The 23,295-nt window shown below is 39.8% G+C and overlaps 38 non-coding genes across 38 annotated transcripts in view; all 38 read right to left on the bottom strand.

Moving 5' to 3' along the window:
• Positions 1–8, bottom strand: part of trnaf-gaa (transfer RNA phenylalanine (anticodon GAA)) — a 73-nt gene extending 65 nt beyond the window's left edge. The window contains exon 1 of the tRNA in view: positions 1–8. This exon is cut by the window's left edge and continues 65 nt beyond it. This is a non-coding gene — a tRNA (tRNA-Phe).
• Positions 9–903: 895 nt separating this feature from the next.
• trnaf-gaa (transfer RNA phenylalanine (anticodon GAA)) lies at positions 904–976 on the bottom strand. Its single transcript has one exon. It is a non-coding gene; the product is annotated as a tRNA-Phe (tRNA).
• Positions 977–1,390: 414 nt separating this feature from the next.
• On the bottom strand, positions 1,391–1,463 carry trnaf-gaa (transfer RNA phenylalanine (anticodon GAA)). The gene has a single exon. It is a non-coding gene; the product is annotated as a tRNA-Phe (tRNA).
• Positions 1,464–1,879: 416 nt separating this feature from the next.
• trnaf-gaa (transfer RNA phenylalanine (anticodon GAA)) lies at positions 1,880–1,952 on the bottom strand. Its single transcript has one exon. It is a non-coding gene; the product is annotated as a tRNA-Phe (tRNA).
• Positions 1,953–2,366: 414 nt separating this feature from the next.
• trnaf-gaa (transfer RNA phenylalanine (anticodon GAA)) lies at positions 2,367–2,439 on the bottom strand. Its single transcript has one exon. It is a non-coding gene; the product is annotated as a tRNA-Phe (tRNA).
• A 416-nt stretch (positions 2,440–2,855) lies between these two features.
• Positions 2,856–2,928, bottom strand: trnaf-gaa (transfer RNA phenylalanine (anticodon GAA)). Its single transcript has one exon. It is a non-coding gene; the product is annotated as a tRNA-Phe (tRNA).
• Positions 2,929–3,343: 415 nt separating this feature from the next.
• Positions 3,344–3,416, bottom strand: trnaf-gaa (transfer RNA phenylalanine (anticodon GAA)). Its single transcript has one exon. It is a non-coding gene; the product is annotated as a tRNA-Phe (tRNA).
• A 406-nt stretch (positions 3,417–3,822) lies between these two features.
• On the bottom strand, positions 3,823–3,895 carry trnaf-gaa (transfer RNA phenylalanine (anticodon GAA)). The gene has a single exon. It is a non-coding gene; the product is annotated as a tRNA-Phe (tRNA).
• A 414-nt stretch (positions 3,896–4,309) lies between these two features.
• Positions 4,310–4,382, bottom strand: trnaf-gaa (transfer RNA phenylalanine (anticodon GAA)). Its single transcript has one exon. It is a non-coding gene; the product is annotated as a tRNA-Phe (tRNA).
• Positions 4,383–5,285: 903 nt separating this feature from the next.
• trnaf-gaa (transfer RNA phenylalanine (anticodon GAA)) lies at positions 5,286–5,358 on the bottom strand. Its single transcript has one exon. It is a non-coding gene; the product is annotated as a tRNA-Phe (tRNA).
• Positions 5,359–5,773: 415 nt separating this feature from the next.
• On the bottom strand, positions 5,774–5,846 carry trnaf-gaa (transfer RNA phenylalanine (anticodon GAA)). Its single transcript has one exon. It is a non-coding gene; the product is annotated as a tRNA-Phe (tRNA).
• A 416-nt stretch (positions 5,847–6,262) lies between these two features.
• On the bottom strand, positions 6,263–6,335 carry trnaf-gaa (transfer RNA phenylalanine (anticodon GAA)). The gene has a single exon. It is a non-coding gene; the product is annotated as a tRNA-Phe (tRNA).
• A 416-nt stretch (positions 6,336–6,751) lies between these two features.
• trnaf-gaa (transfer RNA phenylalanine (anticodon GAA)) lies at positions 6,752–6,824 on the bottom strand. The gene has a single exon. It is a non-coding gene; the product is annotated as a tRNA-Phe (tRNA).
• A 415-nt stretch (positions 6,825–7,239) lies between these two features.
• Positions 7,240–7,312, bottom strand: trnaf-gaa (transfer RNA phenylalanine (anticodon GAA)). Its single transcript has one exon. It is a non-coding gene; the product is annotated as a tRNA-Phe (tRNA).
• Positions 7,313–7,728: 416 nt separating this feature from the next.
• On the bottom strand, positions 7,729–7,801 carry trnaf-gaa (transfer RNA phenylalanine (anticodon GAA)). Its single transcript has one exon. It is a non-coding gene; the product is annotated as a tRNA-Phe (tRNA).
• A 1,382-nt stretch (positions 7,802–9,183) lies between these two features.
• trnaf-gaa (transfer RNA phenylalanine (anticodon GAA)) lies at positions 9,184–9,256 on the bottom strand. The gene has a single exon. It is a non-coding gene; the product is annotated as a tRNA-Phe (tRNA).
• A 416-nt stretch (positions 9,257–9,672) lies between these two features.
• Positions 9,673–9,745, bottom strand: trnaf-gaa (transfer RNA phenylalanine (anticodon GAA)). Its single transcript has one exon. It is a non-coding gene; the product is annotated as a tRNA-Phe (tRNA).
• A 416-nt stretch (positions 9,746–10,161) lies between these two features.
• On the bottom strand, positions 10,162–10,234 carry trnaf-gaa (transfer RNA phenylalanine (anticodon GAA)). Its single transcript has one exon. It is a non-coding gene; the product is annotated as a tRNA-Phe (tRNA).
• A 414-nt stretch (positions 10,235–10,648) lies between these two features.
• trnaf-gaa (transfer RNA phenylalanine (anticodon GAA)) lies at positions 10,649–10,721 on the bottom strand. Its single transcript has one exon. It is a non-coding gene; the product is annotated as a tRNA-Phe (tRNA).
• Positions 10,722–11,625: 904 nt separating this feature from the next.
• trnaf-gaa (transfer RNA phenylalanine (anticodon GAA)) lies at positions 11,626–11,698 on the bottom strand. Its single transcript has one exon. It is a non-coding gene; the product is annotated as a tRNA-Phe (tRNA).
• A 405-nt stretch (positions 11,699–12,103) lies between these two features.
• Positions 12,104–12,176, bottom strand: trnaf-gaa (transfer RNA phenylalanine (anticodon GAA)). The gene has a single exon. It is a non-coding gene; the product is annotated as a tRNA-Phe (tRNA).
• A 903-nt stretch (positions 12,177–13,079) lies between these two features.
• trnaf-gaa (transfer RNA phenylalanine (anticodon GAA)) lies at positions 13,080–13,152 on the bottom strand. The gene has a single exon. It is a non-coding gene; the product is annotated as a tRNA-Phe (tRNA).
• A 416-nt stretch (positions 13,153–13,568) lies between these two features.
• trnaf-gaa (transfer RNA phenylalanine (anticodon GAA)) lies at positions 13,569–13,641 on the bottom strand. Its single transcript has one exon. It is a non-coding gene; the product is annotated as a tRNA-Phe (tRNA).
• Positions 13,642–14,056: 415 nt separating this feature from the next.
• Positions 14,057–14,129, bottom strand: trnaf-gaa (transfer RNA phenylalanine (anticodon GAA)). The gene has a single exon. It is a non-coding gene; the product is annotated as a tRNA-Phe (tRNA).
• Positions 14,130–14,545: 416 nt separating this feature from the next.
• Positions 14,546–14,618, bottom strand: trnaf-gaa (transfer RNA phenylalanine (anticodon GAA)). The gene has a single exon. It is a non-coding gene; the product is annotated as a tRNA-Phe (tRNA).
• Positions 14,619–15,513: 895 nt separating this feature from the next.
• Positions 15,514–15,586, bottom strand: trnaf-gaa (transfer RNA phenylalanine (anticodon GAA)). The gene has a single exon. It is a non-coding gene; the product is annotated as a tRNA-Phe (tRNA).
• A 414-nt stretch (positions 15,587–16,000) lies between these two features.
• On the bottom strand, positions 16,001–16,073 carry trnaf-gaa (transfer RNA phenylalanine (anticodon GAA)). The gene has a single exon. It is a non-coding gene; the product is annotated as a tRNA-Phe (tRNA).
• Positions 16,074–16,489: 416 nt separating this feature from the next.
• On the bottom strand, positions 16,490–16,562 carry trnaf-gaa (transfer RNA phenylalanine (anticodon GAA)). The gene has a single exon. It is a non-coding gene; the product is annotated as a tRNA-Phe (tRNA).
• A 414-nt stretch (positions 16,563–16,976) lies between these two features.
• Positions 16,977–17,049, bottom strand: trnaf-gaa (transfer RNA phenylalanine (anticodon GAA)). Its single transcript has one exon. It is a non-coding gene; the product is annotated as a tRNA-Phe (tRNA).
• Positions 17,050–17,465: 416 nt separating this feature from the next.
• On the bottom strand, positions 17,466–17,538 carry trnaf-gaa (transfer RNA phenylalanine (anticodon GAA)). Its single transcript has one exon. It is a non-coding gene; the product is annotated as a tRNA-Phe (tRNA).
• A 415-nt stretch (positions 17,539–17,953) lies between these two features.
• On the bottom strand, positions 17,954–18,026 carry trnaf-gaa (transfer RNA phenylalanine (anticodon GAA)). Its single transcript has one exon. It is a non-coding gene; the product is annotated as a tRNA-Phe (tRNA).
• A 406-nt stretch (positions 18,027–18,432) lies between these two features.
• trnaf-gaa (transfer RNA phenylalanine (anticodon GAA)) lies at positions 18,433–18,505 on the bottom strand. Its single transcript has one exon. It is a non-coding gene; the product is annotated as a tRNA-Phe (tRNA).
• A 903-nt stretch (positions 18,506–19,408) lies between these two features.
• trnaf-gaa (transfer RNA phenylalanine (anticodon GAA)) lies at positions 19,409–19,481 on the bottom strand. The gene has a single exon. It is a non-coding gene; the product is annotated as a tRNA-Phe (tRNA).
• Positions 19,482–19,897: 416 nt separating this feature from the next.
• On the bottom strand, positions 19,898–19,970 carry trnaf-gaa (transfer RNA phenylalanine (anticodon GAA)). Its single transcript has one exon. It is a non-coding gene; the product is annotated as a tRNA-Phe (tRNA).
• A 415-nt stretch (positions 19,971–20,385) lies between these two features.
• trnaf-gaa (transfer RNA phenylalanine (anticodon GAA)) lies at positions 20,386–20,458 on the bottom strand. The gene has a single exon. It is a non-coding gene; the product is annotated as a tRNA-Phe (tRNA).
• Positions 20,459–20,874: 416 nt separating this feature from the next.
• On the bottom strand, positions 20,875–20,947 carry trnaf-gaa (transfer RNA phenylalanine (anticodon GAA)). The gene has a single exon. It is a non-coding gene; the product is annotated as a tRNA-Phe (tRNA).
• Positions 20,948–21,362: 415 nt separating this feature from the next.
• Positions 21,363–21,435, bottom strand: trnaf-gaa (transfer RNA phenylalanine (anticodon GAA)). The gene has a single exon. It is a non-coding gene; the product is annotated as a tRNA-Phe (tRNA).
• A 1,380-nt stretch (positions 21,436–22,815) lies between these two features.
• On the bottom strand, positions 22,816–22,888 carry trnaf-gaa (transfer RNA phenylalanine (anticodon GAA)). Its single transcript has one exon. It is a non-coding gene; the product is annotated as a tRNA-Phe (tRNA).
• Between the last annotated feature and the right edge of the window lie 407 nt (positions 22,889–23,295).

The raw sequence follows: 23,295 nt of genomic DNA, 5'->3' as shown, positions 1-23,295 counted from the left end.
ATTTCGGCATGTAAAACTAGTGGTATAGAGGCTAAGTAGTGAGAAAGAAATGTGTATTTGAGTGATATATCTGGTGAAAATCTGTGAAGATTCTCAGTCATCCAAATCATGATTTCATCAGAAGTTCTCCAAGTGTACAGTTGTGTTGCTTGTGACTCACCTCTAATCCAAAAGGCTTTTCAAGTCCTAACTGACTAAGAGCCTCTTGCTGTTTCGAGAATGGTTATGTTTAGCAGGCAGGTTTTGTACCTACTGGTTCCTCCAAGTCGTGGTTTGAAAGGCTGTTGATACCTGTATGTCATACTTCAACATTTCCATCATCTATATCACTAAGGTAACTGAGGTTTGGGTGTGTTTGGGATAAGCACTAGTTAAATATTAGGATCTATCACTTCCTACATTGATAACTATGCCTTCATATATGCCGAAACCAGGGATCGAACCAGGGACCTTCAGTCTAACGCTCTCCCAACTGAGGTATTTCGGCATGAAAATCTACTGGTATGGAGGCTAAGTAATGAGAAACAAATGTATAATTGAGTGATATATCTGGTGAAAATCTGTGAAGACTCTCAGTCATCCAAATCATGATTGCATCAGAAGTTCTCCAAGTGTACAGTTGTGTTGCTTGTGACACACCTCTCATCCAAAAGGCTTTTCCAGTCCTAACTGACTAAGAGCCTCTTGCTGTTTCGAGAGTTGATATGTTTATCAGGAAGGTTGTTGTACCCACTGGTTCCTCCATGGCATGGTTTGAACAGCTGTAGATACCTTTAGGTCATACTTTCACATCTTTTTCATCCATATCACTAGGGAAACTGAAGCTGGGATGTGGTTGGGAGAAGCACTGTCTAAAGATGAAGATCTCTAACTTCGTATATTGAAACCTACAGCTTTTGCATGTGCCGAAACCCGGGAACGAACCAGGGACCTTTAGATCTTCAGTCTAACGCTCTCCCAATTAAGCTATTTTGGCATGTAAAACTACTGGTATAGAGGCTAAGTAGTGAGAATTTTTTTTGTATTTGACTGAAATATCTGGTGAAAATCTGTGAAAATTCTCAGTCATCCAAATCATGATTTTAACAGAAGTTCTCCAAGTGTACAGTTGTGTTGCTTGTGACTCACCTCTAATCCAAAAGGATTTTTCAGTCCTAACTGACTAAGAGCCACTTGCTGTTTCATGAATGGTTATGTTTAGCAGGCAGGTTGTTGTACCTACTTGTTCCTCCAAGTCATGGTTTGAAAGGCTGTTCATACCTGTATGTCATACTTCAACATTTCTATCATCTATATCACTAAGGTAACTGACATTAGGGTGTGGTTGGGATAAGCACTGCTTAAATATTAGGATCTATTACTTCATATTGAAAACTAAGGGTTTTGCATCTGCCGAAACCCGGGATCGAACCAGGGACCTTTAGATCTTCAGTCTAACGCTCTCCTAACTGAGCTATTTCGGCATGTAAAAGCAGTGGTATAGAGGCTAAGTAGTGAGAAAGAAATGTGTATTTGAGTGATATATCTGGTGAAAATCTGTGAAGATTCTCAGTCATCCAAATCATGATTTCATCAGAAGTTCTCCAAGTGTACATTTGTGTTGCTTGTGATTAACCTCTAATCCAAAAGTATTTTTCAGTCCTAACTGACTAAGAATCTTCTTGCTGTTTCAAGAGTTGTTATGTTTACCAGGCAGGTTGTTGTACCTACTAGTTCCTGCAAGTCATGGTTTGAAAGGCTGTTGATACCTTTATGTCATACTTCCACATTTCTATCATCTATATCACTAAGGTAAATGAAGTTAGGGTGTGGTTGGGATAAACACTGCTTAAATATTAGGATCTCTCACTTTCCACATTGAGAACTATGCCTTCATATCTGCCGAAACCCGGGATCGAACCAGAGACCTTTGGATCTTCAGTCTAACGCTCTCCCAACTGAGCTATTTCGGCATGTTAATCTACTGGTATGGAGGCTAAGTAGTGAGAAACAAATGTATAATTGAGTGATATATCTGGTGAAAATCTGTGAGGATTCTCAGTCATCCAAATCATGATTTCATCAGAAGTTCTCCAAGTGTACAGTTGTGTTGCTTGTGACTCAACTCTAATCCAAAAGGATTTTTCAGTCCTAACTGACTAAGAGCCTCTTGCTGTTTCGAGAATGGTTATGTTTAGCAGGCAGGTTGTTGTACCTACTTGTTCCTCCAAGTCATGGTTTGAAAGGCTGTTGATACCTGTACGTCATACTTCAACATTTCTATCATCTATATCACTAAGGTAACTGACATTAGGGTGTGGTTGGGATAAGCACTGCTTAAATATTAGGATCTATTACTTCATATTGAAAACTAAGGCTTTTAGATCTGCCGAAACCCGGGATCAAACCAGGGACCTTTAGATCTTCAGTCTAACGCTCTCCCAACTGAGCTATTTCGGCATGTAAAGCTACTGGTATAGAGGCTAAGTAGTGAGAAAGAAATGTGTATTTGAGTGATATATCTGGTGATAATCTGTGAAGATTCTCAGTAATCCAAATCATGATTTTATCATAAGTTCTCCAAGTGTACAGTTGTGTTGCTTGTGACTCACCTCTAATCCAAAAGTCTTTTTCAGTCCTAACTGACTAAGAGCTTCTTGCTGTTTCGAAAATTGTTATGTTTACCAGGCAGGTTATTGTACCTACTGGTTCCTCCAAGTCATGGTTTGAAAGGCTGTTGATACCTTTATGCCAAACTTCCACATTTCTATCATTGCTATCACTAGGGTAACTGCAGTTGGGATGTGGTTGGGAGAAGCACTGCCTAAAGATGAAGATTTCTGACTTCATATATTGAAAAATACAGCTTTGGCATCTGCCGAAACCCGGGATCAAACCAGGGACCTTCAGATCTTCAGTCTAACGCTCTCCCAACTGAGCTATTTCGGCATGTAAAACTAGTGGTATAGAGGCTAAGTAGTGAGAAAGAAATGTGTATTTGAGTGATATATCTGGTGAAAATCTGTGAAGATTCTCAGTCATCCAAATCATGATTTCATCAGAAGTTCTCCAAGTGTACAGTTGTGTTGCTTGTGACTAACCTCTAATCCAAAAGTATTTTTCAGTCCTAACTGACTAAGAGCTTCTTGCTGTTTCAAGAGTTGTTATGTTTACCAGGCAGGTTGTTGTACCTACTAGTTCCTGCAAGTCATGGTTTGAAAGGCTGTTGATACCTTTATGTCATACTTCCACATTTCTATCATCTATATCACTAAGGTAAATGAAGTTAGGGCGTGGTTGGGATAAACACTGCTTAAATATTAGGAACTCTCACTTTCTACATTGAGAACTATGCCTTCATATCTGCCGAAACCCGGGATCGAACCAGGGACCTTTAGATCTTCAGTCTAACGCTCTCCCAACTGAGCTATTTCGGCATGTTAATCTACTGGTATGGAGGCTAAGTAGTGAGAAACAAATGTATAATTGAGTGATATATCTGGTGAAAATCTGTGAGGATTCTCAGTCATCCAAATCATGATTTCATCAGAAGTTCTCCAAGTGTACAGTTGTGTTGCTTGTGACTCAACTCTAATCCAAAAGGATTTTTCAGTCCTAACTGACTAAGAGCCTCTTGCTGTTTCGAGAATGGTTATGTTTAGCAGGCAGGTTGTTGTACCTACTTGTTCCTCCAAGTCATGGTTTGAAAGGCTGTTGATACCTGTATGTCATACTGCCACATTTCTATCACTAGGGTAACTGCAGTTGGGATGTGGTTGGGATAAACACTGCTTAAATATTAGGATCTCTCACTTTCTACATTGAGAACTATGCCTTCATATCTGCCGAAACCCGGGATCGAACCAGGGACCTTTAGATCTTCAGTCTAACGCTCTCCCAACTGAGCTATTTCGGCATTTTAATCTACTGGTATGGAGGCTAAGTAGTGAGAAACAAATGTATAATTGAGTGATATATCTGGTGAAAATCTGTGAGGATTCTCAGTCATCCAAATCATGATTTCATCAGAAGTTCTCCAAGTGTACAGTTGTGTTGCTTGTAACTAACCTCTAATCCAAAAGTATTTTTCAGTCCTAACTGACTAAGAGCTTCTTGCTGTTGCAAGAGTTGTTGTGTTTACCAGGCAGGTTGTTGTACCTACTAGTTCCTGCAAGTCATGGTTTGAAAGGCTGTTGATACCTGTACGTCATACTTCAACATTTCTATCATCTATATCACTAAGGTAACTGACATTAGGGTGTGGTTGGGATAAGCACTGCTTAAATATTAGGATCTATTACTTCATATTGAAAACTAAGGCTTTTGCATCTGCCAAAACCCGGGATCGAACCAGGGACCTTTAGATCTTCAGTCTAACGCTCTCCCAACTGAGCTATTTCGGCATGTAAAGCTACTGGTATAGAGGCTAAGTAGTGAGAAAGAAATGTGTATTTGAGTGATATATCTGGTGAAAATCTGTGAGGATTCTCAGTCATCCAAATCATGATTTCATCAGAAGTTCTCCAAGTGTACAGTTGTGTTGCTTGTGACTAACCTCTAATCCAAAAGTATTTTTCAGTCCTAACTGACTAAGAGCTTCTTGCTGTTTCAAGAGTTGTTGTGTTTACCAGGCAGGTTGTTGTACCTACTAGTTCCTGCAAGTCATGGTTTGAAAGGCTGTTGATACCTGTACGTCATACTTCAACATTTCTATCATCTATATCACTAAGGTAACTGACATTAGGGTGTGGTTGGGATAAGCACTGCTTAAATATTAGGATCTATTACTTCATTTTGAAAACTAAGGCGTTTGCATCTGCCGAAACCAGGGACCGAACCAGGGACCTTCAGATCTTCAGTCTAACGCTCTCCCAACTGAGCTATTTCGGCATGAAAAACTACTGGTATGGACGCTAAGTCGTGAGAAACAAATGTATATTTGAGTGATATATCTGGTAAAAATATGTGAAGACTCTCAGTCATCCAAATCATGATTTCATCAGAAGTTCTCCAAGTGTACAGTTGTGTTGCTTGTGACTCACCTCTAATCCAAAAGTCTTTTTCAGTCCTAACTGACTAAGAGCTTCTTGCTGTTTCGAAAATTGTTATGTTTACCAGGCAGGTTATTGTACCTACTGGTTCCTCCAAGTCATGGTTTGAAAGGCTGTTGATACCTTTATGCCATACTTCCACATTTCTATCATTGCTATCACTAGGGTAACTGCAGTTGGGATGTGGTTGGGAGAAGCACTGCCTAAAGATGAAGATTTCTGACTTCATATATTGAAAAATACAGCTTTGGCATCTGCCGAAACCCGGGATCGAACCAGGGACCTTTAGATCTTCAGTCTAACGCTCTCCCAACTGAGCGTTTTCGGCATGTAAAGCTACTGGTATAGAGGCTAAGTAGTGAGAAAGAAATGTGTATTTGATTGATATATCTGGTGATAATCTGTGAAGATTCTCAGTTATCCAAATCATGATTTTATCATAAGTTCTCCAAGTGTACAGTTGTGTTGCTTGTGACTCACCTCTAATCCAAAAGTCTTTTTCAGTCCTAACTGACTAAGAGCTTCTTGCTGTTTCGAAAATTGTTATGTTTACCAGGCAGGTTATTGTACCTACTGGTTCCTCCAAGTCATGGTTTGAAAGGCTGTTGATACCTTTATGCCATACTGCCACATTTCTATCATTGCTATCACTAGGGTAACTGCAGTTGGGATGTGGTTGGGATAAACACTGCCTAAATATTAGGATTTCTCACTTTCTACATTGAGAACTATGCCTTCATATCTGCCGAAACCCGGGATCGAACCAGGGACCTTTAGATCTTCAGTCTAACGCTCTCCCAACTGAGCTATTTCGGCATGTAAAGCTACTGGTATAGAGGCTAAGTAGTGAGAAAGAAATGTGTATTTGAGTGATATATCTGGTGATAATCTGTGAAGATTCTCAGTAATCCAAATCATGATTTTATCATAAGTTCTCCAAGTGTACAGTTGTTTTGCTTGTGACTCACCTCTAATCCAAAAGTCTTTTTCAGTCCTAACTGACTAAGAGCTTCTTGCTGTTTCGAAAACTGTTATGTTTACCAGGCAGGTTATTGTACCTACTGGTTCCTCCAAGTCATGGTTTGAAAGGCTGTTGATACCTTTATGCCAAACTTCCACATTTCTATCATTGCTATCACTAGGGTAACTGCAGTTGGGATGTGGTTGGGAGAAGCACTGCCTAAAGATGAAGATTTCTGACTTCATATATTGAAAAATACAGCTTTGGCATCTGCCGAAACCCGGGATCAAACCAGGGACCTTCAGATCTTCAGTCTAACGCTCTCCCAACTGAGCTATTTCGGCATGTAAAACTAGTGGTATAGAGGCTAAGTAGTGAGAAAGAAATGTGTATTTGAGTGATATATCTGGTGAAAATCTGTGAAGATTCTCAGTCATCCAAATCATGATTTCATCAGAAGTTCTCCAAGTGTACAGTTGTGTTGCTTGTGACTCACCTCTAATCCAAAAGGCTTTTCAAGTCCTAACTGACTAAGAGCCTCTTGCTGTTTCGAGAATGGTTATGTTTAGCAGGCAGGTTATTGTACCTACTGGTTCCTCCAAGTCATGGTTTGAAAGGCTGTTGATACCTTTATGCCATACTTCCACATTTCTATCATTGCTATCACTAGGGTAACTGCAGTTGGGATGTGGTTGGGAGAAGCACTGCCTAAAGATGAAGATTTCTGACTTCATATATTGAAAAATACAGCTTTGGCATCTGCCGAAACCCGGGATCGAACCAGGGACCTTTAGATCTTCAGTCTAACGCTCTCCCAACTGAGCTATTTCGGCATGTAAAACTAGTGGTATAGAGGCTAAGTAGTGAGAAAGAAATGTATAATTGAGTGATATATCTGGTGAAAATCTGTGAGGATTCTCAGTCATCCAAATCATGATTTTATCATAAGTTCTCCAAGTGTACAGTTGTGTTGCTTGTGACTCACCTCTAATCCAAAAGTCTTTTTCAGTCCTAACTGACTAAGAGCTTCTTGCTGTTTCGAAAATTGTTATGTTTACCAGGCAGGTTATTGTACCTACTGGTTCCTCCAAGTCATGGTTTGAAAGGCTGTTGATACCTTTATGCCATACTGCCACATTTCTATCATTGCTATCACTAGGGTAACTGCAGTTGGGATGTGGTTGGGATAAACACTGCCTAAATATTAGGATTTCTCACTTTCTACATTGAGAACTATGCCTTCATATCTGCCGAAACCCGGGATCGAACCAGGGACCTTTAGATCTTCAGTCTAACGCTCTCCCAACTGAGCTATTTCGGCATGTAAAGCTACTGGTATAGAGGCTAAGTAGTGAGAAAGAAATGTGTATTTGAGTGATATATCTGGTGATAATCTGTGAAGATTCTCAGTAATCCAAATCATGATTTTATCATAAGTTCTCCAAGTGTACAGTTGTTTTGCTTGTGACTCACCTCTAATCCAAAAGTCTTTTTCAGTCCTAACTGACTAAGAGCTTCTTGCTGTTTCGAAAACTGTTATGTTTACCAGGCAGGTTATTGTACCTACTGGTTCCTCCAAGTCATGGTTTGAAAGGCTGTTGATACCTTTATGCCAAACTTCCACATTTCTATCATTGCTATCACTAGGGTAACTGCAGTTGGGATGTGGTTGGGAGAAGCACTGCCTAAAGATGAAGATTTCTGACTTCATATATTGAAAAATACAGCTTTGGCATCTGCCGAAACCCGGGATCAAACCAGGGACCTTCAGATCTTCAGTCTAACGCTCTCCCAACTGAGCTATTTCGGCATGTAAAACTAGTGGTATAGAGGCTAAGTAGTGAGAAAGAAATGTGTATTTGAGTGATATATCTGGTGAAAATCTGTGAAGATTCTCAGTCATCCAAATCATGATTTCATCAGAAGTTCTCCAAGTGTACAGTTGTGTTGCTTGTGACTCACCTCTAATCCAAAAGGCTTTTCAAGTCCTAACTGACTAAGAGCCTCTTGCTGTTTCGAGAATGGTTATGTTTAGCAGGCAGGTTTTGTACCTACTGGTTCCTCCAAGTCGTGGTTTGAAAGGCTGTTGATACCTGTATGTCATACTTCAACATTTCCATCATCTATATCACTAAGGTAACTGAGGTTTGGGTGTGTTTGGGATAAGCACTAGTTAAATATTAGGATCTATCACTTCCTACATTGATAACTATGCCTTCATATATGCCGAAACCAGGGATCGAACCAGGGACCTTCAGTCTAACGCTCTCCCAACTGAGGTATTTCGGCATGAAAATCTACTGGTATGGAGGCTAAGTAATGAGAAACAAATGTATAATTGAGTGATATATCTGGTGAAAATCTGTGAAGACTCTCAGTCATCCAAATCATGATTTCATCAGAAGTTCTCCAAGTGTACAGTTGTGTTGCTTGTGACACACCTCTCATCCAAAAGGCTTTTCCAGTCCTAACTGACTAAGAGCCTCTTGCTGTTTCGAGAGTTGATATGTTTATCAGGAAGGTTGTTGTACCCACTGGTTCCTCCATGGCATGGTTTGAACAGCTGTAGATACCTTTAGGTCATACTTTCACATCTTTTTCATCCATATCACTAGGGAAACTGAAGCTGGGATGTGGTTGGGAGAAGCACTGTCTAAAGATGAAGATCTCTAACTTCGTATATTGAAACCTACAGCTTTTGCATGTGCCGAAACCCGGGAACGAACCAGGGACCGTTAGATCTTCAGTCTAACGCTCTCCCAATTAAGCTATTTTGGCATGTAAAACTACTGGTATAGAGGCTAAGTAGTGAGAATTTTTTTTGTATTTGACTGAAATATCTGGTGAAAATCTGTGAAGATTCTCAGTCATCCAAATCATGATTTTAACAGAAGTTCTCCAAGTGTACAGTTGTGTTGCTTGTGACTCACCTCTAATCCAAAAGGATTTTTCAGTCCTAACTGACTAAGAGCCACTTGCTGTTTCATGAATGGTTATGTTTAGCAGGCAGGTTGTTGTACCTACTTGTTCCTCCAAGTCATGGTTTGAAAGGCTGTTCATACCTGTATGTCATACTTCAACATTTCTATCATCTATATCACTAAGGTAACTGACATTAGGGTGTGGTTGGGATAAGCACTGCTTAAATATTAGGATCTATTACTTCATATTGAAAACTAAGGGTTTTGCATCTGCCGAAACCCGGGATCGAACCAGGGACCTTTAGATCTTCAGTCTAACGCTCTCCTAACTGAGCTATTTCGGCATGTAAAACTAGTGGTATAGAGGCTAAGTAGTGAGAAAGAAATGTGTATTTGAGTGATATATCTGGTGAAAATCTGTGAAGATTCTCAGTCATCCAAATCATGATTTCATCAGAAGTTCTCCAAGTGTACAGTTGTGTTGCTTGTGACTAACCTCTAATCCAAAAGTATTTTTCAGTCCTAACTGACCAAGAATTTTCTTGCTGTTTCAAGAGTTGTTATGTTTACCAGGCAGGTTGTTGTACCTACTAGTTCCTGCAAGTCATGGTTTGAAAGGCTGTTGATACCTTTATGTCATACTTCCACATTTCTATCATCTATATCACTAAGGTAAATGAAGTTAGGGTGTGGTTGGGATAAACACTGCTTAAATATTAGGATCTCTCACTTTCTACATTGAGAACTATGCCTTCATCTATGCCGAAACCCGGGATAGAACCAGGGACCTTTAGATCTTCAGTCTAACGCTCTCCCAACTGAGCTATTTCGGCATGTAAAAGCAGTGGTATAGAGGCTAAGTAGTGAGAAAGAAATGTGTATTTGAGTGATATATCTGGTGAAAATCTGTGAAGATTCTCAGTCATCCAAATCATGATTTCATCAGAAGTTCTCCAAGTGTACATTTGTGTTGCTTGTGATTAACCTCTAATCCAAAAGTATTTTTCAGTCCTAACTGACTAAGAATCTTCTTGCTGTTTCAAGAGTTGTTATGTTTACCAGGCAGGTTGTTGTACCTACTAGTTCCTGCAAGTCATGGTTTGAAAGGCTGTTGATACCTTTATGTCATACTTCCACATTTCTATCATCTATATCACTAAGGTAAATGAAGTTAGGGTGTGGTTGGGATAAACACTGCTTAAATATTAGGATCTCTCACTTTCCACATTGAGAACTATGCCTTCATATCTGCCGAAACCCGGGATCGAACCAGAGACCTTTGGATCTTCAGTCTAACGCTCTCCCAACTGAGCTATTTCGGCATGTTAATCTACTGGTATGGAGGCTAAGTAGTGAGAAACAAATGTATAATTGAGTGATATATCTGGTGAAAATCTGTGAGGATTCTCAGTCATCCAAATCATGATTTCATCAGAAGTTCTCCAAGTGTACAGTTGTGTTGCTTGTGACTCAACTCTAATCCAAAAGGATTTTTCAGTCCTAACTGACTAAGAGCCTCTTGCTGTTTCGAGAATGGTTATGTTTAGCAGGCAGGTTGTTGTACCTACTTGTTCCTCCAAGTCATGGTTTGAAAGGCTGTTGATACCTGTACGTCATACTTCAACATTTCTATCATCTATATCACTAAGGTAACTGACATTAGGGTGTGGTTGGGATAAGCACTGCTTAAATATTAGGATCTATTACTTCATATTGAAAACTAAGGCTTTTAGATCTGCCGAAACCCGGGATCAAACCAGGGACCTTTAGATCTTCAGTCTAACGCTCTCCCAACTGAGCTATTTCGGCATGTAAAGCTACTGGTATAGAGGCTAAGTAGTGAGAAAGAAATGTGTATTTGAGTGATATATCTGGTGATAATCTGTGAAGATTCTCAGTAATCCAAATCATGATTTTATCATAAGTTCTCCAAGTGTACAGTTGTGTTGCTTGTGACTCACCTCTAATCCAAAAGTCTTTTTCAGTCCTAACTGACTAAGAGCTTCTTGCTGTTTCGAAAATTGTTATGTTTACCAGGCAGGTTATTGTACCTACTGGTTCCTCCAAGTCATGGTTTGAAAGGCTGTTGATACCTTTATGCCAAACTTCCACATTTCTATCATTGCTATCACTAGGGTAACTGCAGTTGGGATGTGGTTGGGAGAAGCACTGCCTAAAGATGAAGATTTCTGACTTCATATATTGAAAAATACAGCTTTGGCATCTGCCGAAACCCGGGATCAAACCAGCGACCTTCAGATCTTCAGTCTAACGCTCTCCCAACTGAGCTATTTCGGCATGTAAAACTAGTGGTATAGAGGCTAAGTAGTGAGAAAGAAATGTGTATTTGAGTGATATATCTGGTGAAAATCTGTGAAGATTCTCAGTCATCCAAATCATGATTTCATCAGAAGTTCTCCAAGTGTACAGTTGTGTTGCTTGTGACTAACCTCTAATCCAAAAGTATTTTTCAGTCCTAACTGACTAAGAGCTTCTTGCTGTTTCAAGAGTTGTTATGTTTACCAGGCAGGTTGTTGTACCTACTAGTTCCTGCAAGTCATGGTTTGAAAGGCTGTTGATACCTTTATGTCATACTTCCACATTTCTATCATCTATATCACTAAGGTAAATGAAGTTAGGGCGTGGTTGGGATAAACACTGCTTAAATATTAGGATCTCTCACTTTCTACATTGAGAACTATGCCTTCATATCTGCCGAAACCCGGGATCGAACCAGGGACCTTTAGATCTTCAGTCTAACGCTCTCCCAACTGAGCTATTTCGGCATGTTAATCTACTGGTATGGAGGCTAAGTAGTGAGAAACAAATGTATAATTGAGTGATATATCTGGTGAAAATCTGTGAGGATTCTCAGTCATCCAAATCATGATTTCATCAGAAGTTCTCCAAGTGTACAGTTGTGTTGCTTGTGACTCAACTCTAATCCAAAAGGATTTTTCAGTCCTAACTGACTAAGAGCCTCTTGCTGTTTCGAGAATGGTTATGTTTAGCAGGCAGGTTGTTGTACCTACTTGTTCCTCCAAGTCATGGTTTGAAAGGCTGTTGATACCTGTATGTCATACTGCCACATTTCTATCACTAGGGTAACTGCAGTTGGGATGTGGTTGGGATAAACACTGCTTAAATATTAGGATCTATTACTTCATATTGAAAACTAAGGCTTTTGCATCTGCCAAAACCCGGGATCGAACCAGGGACCTTTAGATCTTCAGTCTAACGCTCTCCCAACTGAGCTATTTCGGCATGTAAAGCTACTGGTATAGAGGCTAAGTAGTGAGAAAGAAATGTGTATTTGAGTGATATATCTGGTGAAAATCTGTGAGGATTCTCAGTCATCCAAATCATGATTTCATCAGAAGTTCTCCAAGTGTACAGTTGTGTTGCTTGTGACTAACCTCTAATCCAAAAGTATTTTTCAGTCCTAACTGACTAAGAGCTTCTTGCTGTTTCAAGAGTTGTTGTGTTTACCAGGCAGGTTGTTGTACCTACTAGTTCCTGCAAGTCATGGTTTGAAAGGCTGTTGATACCTGTACGTCATACTTCAACATTTCTATCATCTATATCACTAAGGTAACTGACATTAGGGTGTGGTTGGGATAAGCACTGCTTAAATATTAGGATCTATTACTTCATTTTGAAAACTAAGGCGTTTGCATCTGCCGAAACCAGGGACCGAACCAGGGACCTTCAGATCTTCAGTCTAACGCTCTCCCAACTGAGCTATTTCGGCATGAAAAACTACTGGTATGGACGCTAAGTCGTGAGAAACAAATGTATATTTGAGTGATATATCTGGTAAAAATATGTGAAGACTCTCAGTCATCCAAATCATGATTTCATCAGAAGTTCTCCAAGTGTACAGTTGTGTTGCTTGTGACTCACCTCTAATCCAAAAGTCTTTTTCAGTCCTAACTGACTAAGAGCTTCTTGCTGTTTCGAAAATTGTTATGTTTACCAGGCAGGTTATTGTACCTACTGGTTCCTCCAAGTCATGGTTTGAAAGGCTGTTGATACCTTTATGCCATACTTCCACATTTCTATCATTGCTATCACTAGGGTAACTGCAGTTGGGATGTGGTTGGGAGAAGCACTGCCTAAAGATGAAGATTTCTGACTTCATATATTGAAAAATACAGCTTTGGCATCTGCCGAAACCCGGGATCGAACCAGGGACCTTTAGATCTTCAGTCTAACGCTCTCCCAACTGAGCGTTTTCGGCATGTAAAGCTACTGGTATAGAGGCTAAGTAGTGAGAAAGAAATGTGTATTTGAGTGATATATCTGGTGATAATCTGTGAAGATTCTCAGTTATCCAAATCATGATTTTATCATAAGTTCTCCAAGTGTACAGTTGTGTTGCTTGTGACTCACCTCTAATCCAAAAGTCTTTTTCAGTCCTAACTGACTAAGAGCTTCTTGCTGTTTCGAAAACTGTTATGTTTACCAGGCAGGTTATTGTACCTACTGGTTCCTCCAAGTCATGGTTTGAAAGGCTGTTGATACCTTTATGCCATACTTCCACATTTCTATCATTGCTATCACTAGGGTAACTGCAGTTGGGATGTGGTTGGGAGAAGCACTGCCTAAAGATGAAGATTTCTGACTTCATATATTGAAAAATACAGCTTTGGCATCTGCCGAAACCCGGGATCGAACCAGGGACCTTTAGATCTTCAGTCTAACGCTCTCCCAACTGAGCTATTTCGGCATGTAAAACTAGTGGTATAGAGGCTAAGTAGTGAGAAAGAAATGTATAATTGAGTGATATATCTGGTGAAAATCTGTGAGGATTCTCAGTCATCCAAATCATGATTTTATCATAAGTTCTCCAAGTGTACAGTTGTGTTGCTTGTGACTCACCTCTAATCCAAAAGTCTTTTTCAGTCCTAACTGACTAAGAGCTTCTTGCTGTTTCGAAAATTGTTATGTTTACCAGGCAGGTTATTGTACCTACTGGTTCCTCCAAGTCATGGTTTGAAAGGCTGTTGATACCTTTATGCCATACTGCCACATTTCTATCATTGCTATCACTAGGGTAACTGCAGTTGGGATGTGGTTGGGATAAACACTGCCTAAATATTAGGATTTCTCACTTTCTACATTGAGAACTATGCCTTCATATCTGCCGAAACCCGGGATCGAACCAGGGACCTTTAGATCTTCAGTCTAACGCTCTCCCAACTGAGCTATTTCGGCATGTAAAGCTACTGGTATAGAGGCTAAGTAGTGAGAAAGAAATGTGTATTTGAGTGATATATCTGGTGATAATCTGTGAAGATTCTCAGTAATCCAAATCATGATTTTATCATAAGTTCTCCAAGTGTACAGTTGTTTTGCTTGTGACTCACCTCTAATCCCAAAGTCTTTTTCAGTCCTAACTGACTAAGAGCTTCTTGCTGTTTCGAAAACTGTTATGTTTACCAGGCAGGTTATTGTACCTACTGGTTCCTCCAAGTCATGGTTTGAAAGGCTGTTGATACCTTTATGCCAAACTTCCACATTTCTATCATTGCTATCACTAGGGTAACTGCAGTTGGGATGTGGTTGGGAGAAGCACTGCCTAAAGATGAAGATTTCTGACTTCATATATTGAAAAATACAGCTTTGGCATCTGCCGAAACCCGGGATCAAACCAGGGACCTTCAAATCTTCAGTCTAACGCTCTCCCAACTGAGCTATTTCGGCATGTAAAACTAGTGGTATAGAGGCTAAGTAGTGAGAAAGAAATGTGTATTTGAGTGATATATCTGGTGAAAATCTGTGAAGATTCTCAGTCATCCAAATCATGATTTCATCAGAAGTTCTCCAAGTGTACAGTTGTGTTGCTTGTGACTCACCTCTAATCCAAAAGGCTTTTCAAGTCCTAACTGACTAAGAGCCTCTTGCTGTTTCGAGAATGGTTATGTTTAGCAGGCAGGTTTTGTACCTACTGGTTCCTCCAAGTCGTGGTTTGAAAGGCTGTTGATACCTGTATGTCATACTTCAACATTTCCATCATCTATATCACTAAGGTAACTGAGGTTTGGGTGTGTTTGGGATAAGCACTAGTTAAATATTAGGATCTATCACTTCCTACATTGATAACTATGCCTTCATATATGCCGAAACCAGGGATCGAACCAGGGACCTTCAGTCTAACGCTCTCCCAACTGAGGTATTTCGGCATGAAAATCTACTGGTATGGAGGCTAAGTAATGAGAAACAAATGTATAATTGAGTGATATATCTGGTGAAAATCTGTGAAGACTCTCAGTCATCCAAATCATGATTTCATCAGAAGTTCTCCAAGTGTACAGTTGTGTTGCTTGTGACACACCTCTCATCCAAAAGGCTTTTCCAGTCCTAACTGACTAAGAGCCTCTTGCTGTTTCGAGAGTTGATATGTTTATCAGGAAGGTTGTTGTACCCACTGGTTCCTCCATGGCATGGTTTGAACAGCTGTAGATACCTTTAGGTCATACTTTCACATCTTTTTCATCCATATCACTAGGGAAACTGAAGCTGGGATGTGGTTGGGAGAAGCACTGCCTAAAGATGAAGATCTCTAACTTCGTATATTGAAACCTACAGCTTTTGCATGTGCCGAAACCCGGGAACGAACCAGGGACCTTTAGATCTTCAGTCTAACGCTCTCCCAATTAAGCTATTTTGGCATGTAAAACTACTGGTATAGAGGCTAAGTAGTGAGAATTTTTTTTGTATTTGACTGAAATATCTGGTGAAAATCTGTGAAGATTCTCAGTCATCCAAATCATGATTTTAACAGAAGTTCTCCAAGTGTACAGTTGTGTTGCTTGTGACTCACCTCTAATCCAAAAGGATTTTTCAGTCCTAACTGACTAAGAGCCACTTGCTGTTTCATGAATGGTTATGTTTAGCAGGCAGGTTGTTGTACCTACTTGTTCCTCCAAGTCATGGTTTGAAAGGCTGTTCATACCTGTATGTCATACTTCAACATTTCTATCATCTATATCACTAAGGTAACTGACATTAGGGTGTGGTTGGGATAAGCACTGCTTAAATATTAGGATCTATTACTTCATATTGAAAACTAAGGGTTTTGCATCTGCCGAAACCCGGGATCGAACCAGGGACCTTTAGATCTTCAGTCTAACGCTCTCCTAACTGAGCTATTTCGGCATGTAAAACTAGTGGTATAGAGGCTAAGTAGTGAGAAAGAAATGTGTATTTGAGTGATATATCTGGTGAAAATCTGTGAAGATTCTCAGTCATCCAAATCATGATTTCATCAGAAGTTCTCCAAGTGTACAGTTGTGTTGCTTGTGATTAACCTCTAATCCAAAAGTATTTTTCAGTCCTAACTGACTAAGAATTTTCTTGCTGTTTCAAGAGTTGTTATGTTTACCAGGCAGGTTGTTGTACCTACTAGTTCCTGCAAGTCATGGTTTGAAAGGCTGTTGATACCTTTATGTCATACTTCCACATTTCTATCATCTATATCACTAAGGTAAATGAAGTTAGGGTGTGGTTGGGATAAACACTGCTTAAATATTAGGATCTCTCACTTTCCACATTGAGAACTATGCCTTCATATCTGCCGAAACCCGGGATCGAACCAGAGACCTTTGGATCTTCAGTCTAACGCTCTCCCAACTGAGCTATTTCGGCATGTTAATCTACTGGTATGGAGGCTAAGTAGTGAGAAACAAATGTATAATTGAGTGATATATCTGGTGAAAATCTGTGAGGATTCTCAGTCATCCAAATCATGATTTCATCAGAAGTTCTCCAAGTGTACAGTTGTGTTGCTTGTGACTCAACTCTAATCCAAAAGGATTTTTCAGTCCTAACTGACTAAGAGCCTCTTGCTGTTTCGAGAATGGTTATGTTTAGCAGGCAGGTTGTTGTACCTACTTGTTCCTCCAAGTCATGGTTTGAAAGGCTGTTGATACCTGTACGTCATACTTCAACATTTCTATCATCTATATCACTAAGGTAACTGACATTAGGGTGTGGTTGGGATAAGCACTGCTTAAATATTAGGATCTATTACTTCATATTGAAAACTAAGGCTTTTAGATCTGCCGAAACCCGGGATCAAACCAGGGACCTTTAGATCTTCAGTCTAACGCTCTCCCAACTTAGCTATTTCGGCATGTAAAGCTACTGGTATAGAGGCTAAGTAGTGAGAAAGAAATGTGTATTTGAGTGATATATCTGGTGATAATCTGTGAAGATTCTCAGTAATCCAAATCATGATTTTATCATAAGTTCTCCAAGTGTACAGTTGTGTTGCTTGTGACTCACCTCTAATCCAAAAGTCTTTTTCAGTCCTAACTGACTAAGAGCTTCTTGCTGTTTCGAAAATTGTTATGTTTACCAGGCAGGTTATTGTACCTACTGGTTCCTCCAAGTCATGGTTTGAAAGGCTGTTGATACCTTTATGCCAAACTTCCACATTTCTATCATTGCTATCACTAGGGTAACTGCAGTTGGGATGTGGTTGGGAGAAGCACTGCCTAAAGATGAAGATTTCTGACTTCATATATTGAAAAATACAGCTTTGGCATCTGCCGAAACCCGGGATCAAACCAGGGACCTTCAGATCTTCAGTCTAACGCTCTCCCAACTGAGCTATTTCGGCATGTAAAACTAGTGGTATAGAGGCTAAGTAGTGAGAAAGAAATGTGTATTTGAGTGATATATCTGGTGAAAATCTGTGAAGATTCTCAGTCATCCAAATCATGATTTCATCAGAAGTTCTCCAAGTGTACAGTTGTGTTGCTTGTGACTAACCTCTAATCCAAAAGTATTTTTCAGTCCTAACTGACTAAGAGCTTCTTGCTGTTTCAAGAGTTGTTATGTTTACCAGGCAGGTTGTTGTACCTACTAGTTCCTGCAAGTCATGGTTTGAAAGGCTGTTGATACCTTTATGTCATACTTCCACATTTCTATCATCTATATCACTAAGGTAAATGAAGTTAGGGCGTGGTTGGGATAAACACTGCTTAAATATTAGGATCTCTCACTTTCTACATTGAGAACTATGCCTTCATATCTGCCGAAACCCGGGATCGAACCAGGGACCTTTAGATCTTCAGTCTAACGCTCTCCCAACTGAGCTATTTCGGCATGTTAATCTACTGGTATGGAGGCTAAGTAGTGAGAAACAAATGTATAATTGAGTGATATATCTGGTGAAAATCTGTGAGGATTCTCAGTCATCCAAATCATGATTTCATCAGAAGTTCTCCAAGTGTACAGTTGTGTTGCTTGTGACTCAACTCTAATCCAAAAGGATTTTTCAGTCCTAACTGACTAAGAGCCTCTTGCTGTTTCGAGAATGGTTATGTTTAGCAGGCAGGTTGTTGTACCTACTTGTTCCTCCAAGTCATGGTTTGAAAGGCTGTTGATACCTGTATGTCATACTGCCACATTTCTATCACTAGGGTAACTGCAGTTGGGATGTGGTTGGGATAAACACTGCTTAAATATTAGGATCTCTCACTTTCTACATTGAGAACTATGCCTTCATATCTGCCGAAACCCGGGATCGAACCAGGGACCTTTAGATCTTCAGTCTAACGCTCTCCCAACTGAGCTATTTCGGCATTTTAATCTACTGGTATGGAGGCTAAGTAGTGAGAAACAAATGTATAATTGAGTGATATATCTGGTGAAAATCTGTGAGGATTCTCAGTCATCCAAATCATGATTTCATCAGAAGTTCTCCAAGTGTACAGTTGTGTTGCTTGTGACTAACCTCTAATCCAAAAGTATTTTTCAGTCCTAACTGACTAAGAGCTTCTTGCTGTTTCAAGAGTTGTTGTGTTTACCAGGCAGGTTGTTGTACCTACTAGTTCCTGCAAGTCATGGTTTGAAAGGCTGTTGATACCTGTACGTCATACTTCAACATTTCTATCATCTATATCACTAAGGTAACTGACATTAGGGTGTGGTTGGGATAAGCACTGCTTAAATATTAGGATCTATTACTTCATTTTGAAAACTAAGGCGTTTGCATCTGCCGAAACCAGGGACCGAACCAGGGACCTTCAGATCTTCAGTCTAACGCTCTCCCAACTGAGCTATTTCGGCATGAAAAACTACTGGTATGGACGCTAAGTCGTGAGAAACAAATGTATATTTGAGTGATATATCTGGTAAAAATATGTGAAGACTCTCAGTCATCCAAATCATGATTTCATCAGAAGTTCTCCAAGTGTACAGTTGTGTTGCTTGTGACTCACCTCTAATCCAAAAGTCTTTTTCAGTCCTAACTGACTAAGAGCTTCTTGCTGTTTCGAAAATTGTTATGTTTACCAGGCAGGTTATTGTACCTACTGGTTCCTCCAAGTCATGGTTTGAAAGGCTGTTGATACCTTTATGCCATACTTCCACATTTCTATCATTGCTATCACTAGGGTAACTGCAGTTGGGATGTGGTTGGGAGAAGCACTGCCTAAAGATGAAGATTTCTGACTTCATATATTGAAAAATACAGCTTTGGCATCTGCCGAAACCCGGGATCGAACCAGGGACCTTTAGATCTTCAGTCTAACGCTCTCCCAACTGAGCGTTTTCGGCATGTAAAGCTACTGGTATAGAGGCTAAGTAGTGAGAAAGAAATGTGTATTTGAGTGATATATCTGGTGATAATCTGTGAAGATTCTCAGTTATCCAAATCATGATTTTATCATAAGTTCTCCAAGTGTACAGTTGTGTTGCTTGTGACTCACCTCTAATCCAAAAGTCTTTTTCAGTCCTAACTGACTAAGAGCTTCTTGCTGTTTCGAAAACTGTTATGTTTACCAGGCAGGTTATTGTACCTACTGGTTCCTCCAAGTCATGGTTTGAAAGGCTGTTGATACCTTTATGCCATACTTCCACATTTCTATCATTGCTATCACTAGGGTAACTGCAGTTGGGATGTGGTTGGGAGAAGCACTGCCTAAAGATGAAGATTTCTGACTTCATATATTGAAAAATACAGCTTTGGCATCTGCCGAAACCCGGGATCGAACCAGGGACCTTTAGATCTTCAGTCTAACGCTCTCCCAACTGAGCTATTTCGGCATGTAAAACTAGTGGTATAGAGGCTAAGTAGTGAGAAAGAAATGTATAATTGAGTGATATATCTGGTGAAAATCTGTGAGGATTCTCAGTCATCCAAATCATGATTTTATCATAAGTTCTCCAAGTGTACAGTTGTGTTGCTTGTGACTCACCTCTAATCCAAAAGTCTTTTTCAGTCCTAACTGACTAAGAGCTTCTTGCTGTTTCGAAAATTGTTATGTTTACCAGGCAGGTTATTGTACCTACTGGTTCCTCCAAGTCATGGTTTGAAAGGCTGTTGATACCTTTATGCCATACTGCCACATTTCTATCATTGCTATCACTAGGGTAATTGCAGTTGGGATGTGGTTGGGATAAACACTGCCTAAATATTAGGATTTCTCACTTTCTACATTGAGAACTATGCCTTCATATCTGCCGAAACCCGGGATCGAACCAGGGACCTTTAGATCTTCAGTCTAACGCTCTCCCAACTGAGCTATTTCGGCATGTAAAGCTACTGGTATAGAGGCTAAGTAGTGAGAAAGAAATGTGTATTTGAGTGATATATCTGGTGATAATCTGTGAAGATTCTCAGTAATCCAAATCATGATTTTATCATAAGTTCTCCAAGTGTACAGTTGTTTTGCTTGTGACTCACCTCTAATCCAAAAGTCTTTTTCAGTCCTAACTGACTAAGAGCTTCTTGCTGTTTCGAAAACTGTTATGTTTACCAGGCAGGTTATTGTACCTACTGGTTCCTCCAAGTCATGGTTTGAAAGGCTGTTGATACCTTTATGCCAAACTTCCACATTTCTATCATTGCTATCACTAGGGTAACTGCAGTTGGGATGTGGTTGGGAGAAGCACTGCCTAAAGATGAAGATTTCTGACTTCATATATTGAAAAATACAGCTTTGGCATCTGCCGAAACCCGGGATCAAACCAGGGACCTTCAGATCTTCAGTCTAACGCTCTCCCAACTGAGCTATTTCGGCATGTAAAACTAGTGGTATAGAGGCTAAGTAGTGAGAAAGAAATGTGTATTTGAGTGATATATCTGGTGAAAATCTGTGAAGATTCTCAGTCATCCAAATCATGATTTCATCAGAAGTTCTCCAAGTGTACAGTTGTGTTGCTTGTGACTAACCTCTAATCCAAAAGTATTTTTCAGTCCTAACTGACTAAGAGCTTCTTGCTGTTTCAAGAGTTGTTATGTTTACCAGGCAGGTTGTTGTACCTACTAGTTCCTGCAAGTCATGGTTTGAAAGGCTGTTGATACCTTTATGTCATACTTCCACATTTCTATCATCTATATCACTAAGGTAAATGAAGTTAGGGCGTGGTTGGGATAAACACTGCTTAAATATTAGGATCTCTCACTTTCTACATTGAGAACTATGCCTTCATATCTGCCGAAACCCGGGATCGAACCAGGGACCTTTAGATCTTCAGTCTAACGCTCTCCCAACTGAGCTATTTCGGCATGTTAATCTACTGGTATGGAGGCTAAGTAGTGAGAAACAAATGTATAATTGAGTGATATATCTGGTGAAAATCTGTGAGGATTCTCAGTCATCCAAATCATGATTTCATCAGACGTTCTCCAAGTGTACAGTTGTGTTGCTTGTGACTCAACTCTAATCCAAAAGGATTTTTCAGTCCTAACTGACTAAGAGCCTCTTGCTGTTTCGAGAATGGTTATGTTTAGCAGGCAGGTTGTTGTACCTACTTGTTCCTCCAAGTCATGGTTTGAAAGGCTGTTGATACCTGTATGTCATACTTCAACATTTCTATCATCTATATCACTAAGGTAACTGACATTAGGGTGTGGTTGGGATAAGCACTGCTTAAATATTAGGATCTATTACTTCATATTGAAAACTAAGGCTTCTGCATCTGCCGAAACCCGGGATCGAACCAGGAACCTTTAGATCTTCAGTCTAACGCTCTCCCAACTGAGTTATTTCCGCATGTAAAACTAGTGGTATAGAGGCTAAGTAGTGAGAAAGAAATGTGTATTTGAGTGATATATCTGGTGAAAATCTGTGAAGATTCTCAGTCATCCAAATCATGATTTCATCAGAAGTTCTCCAAGTGTACAGTTGTGTTGCTTGTGACTAACCTCTAATCCAAAAGTATTTTTCAGTCCTAACTGACTAAGAGCTTCTTGCTGTTTCAAGAGTTGTTGTGTTTACCAGGCAGGTTGTTGTACCTACTAGTTCCTGCAAGTCATGGTTTGAAAGGCTGTTGATACCTGTACGTCATACTTCAACATTTCTATCATCTATATCACTAAGGTAACTGACATTAGGGTGTGGTTGGGATAAGCACTGCTTAAATATTAGGATCTATTACTTCATTTTGAAAACTAAGGCTTTTGCATCTGCCGAAACCAGGGACCGAACCAGGGACCTTCAGATCTTCAGTTTAACGCTCTCCCAACTGAGCTATTTCGGCATGAAAATCTACTGGTATGGACGCTAAGTCGTGAGAAACAAATGTATATTTGAGTGCTATATCTGGTAAAAATCTGTGAAGACTCTCAGTCATCCAAATCATGATTTTATCATAAGTTCTCCAAGTGTACAGTTGTGTTGCTTGTGACTCACCTCTAATCCAAAAGTCTTTTTCAGTCCTAACTGACTAAGAGCTTCTTGCTGTTTCGAAAATTGTTATGTTTACCAGGCAGGTTATTGTACCTAATGGTTCCTCCAAGTCATGGTTTGAAAGGCTGTTGATACCTTTATGCCATACTGCCACATTTCTATCACTAGGGTAACTGCAGTTGGGATGTGGTTGGGATAAACACTGCTTAAATATTAGGATCTCTCACTTTCTACATTGAGAACTATGCCTTCATATCTGCCGAAACCCGGGATCGAACCAGGGACCTTTAGATCTTCAGTCTAACGCTCTCCCAACTGAGCTATTTCGGCATTTTAATCTACTGGTATGGAGGCTAAGTAGTGAGAAACAAATGTATAATTGAGTGATATATCTGGTGAAAATCTGTGAGGATTCTCAGTCATCCAAATCATGATTTCATCAGAAGTTCTCCAAGTGTACAGTTGTGTTGCTTGTAACTAACCTCTAATCCAAAAGTATTTTTCAGTCCTAACTGACTAAGAGCTTCTTGCTGTTGCAAGAGTTGTTGTGTTTACCAGGCAGGTTGTTGTACCTACTAGTTCCTGCAAGTCATGGTTTGAAAGGCTGTTGATACCTGTACGTCATACTTCAACATTTCTATCATCTATATCACTAAGGTAACTGACATTAGGGTGTGGTTGGGATAAGCACTGCTTAAATATTAGGATCTATTACTTCATATTGAAAACTAAGGCTT

Source organism: Pleuronectes platessa, chromosome 2 (genome assembly GCF_947347685.1).
Source record: "Pleuronectes platessa chromosome 2, fPlePla1.1, whole genome shotgun sequence".
NCBI classification, from domain to species: domain Eukaryota; kingdom Metazoa; phylum Chordata; class Actinopteri; order Pleuronectiformes; family Pleuronectidae; genus Pleuronectes; species Pleuronectes platessa.
Note: the sequence above shows the minus strand (reverse complement) of the source record. Positions and strands in the feature narration are given on the sequence as shown.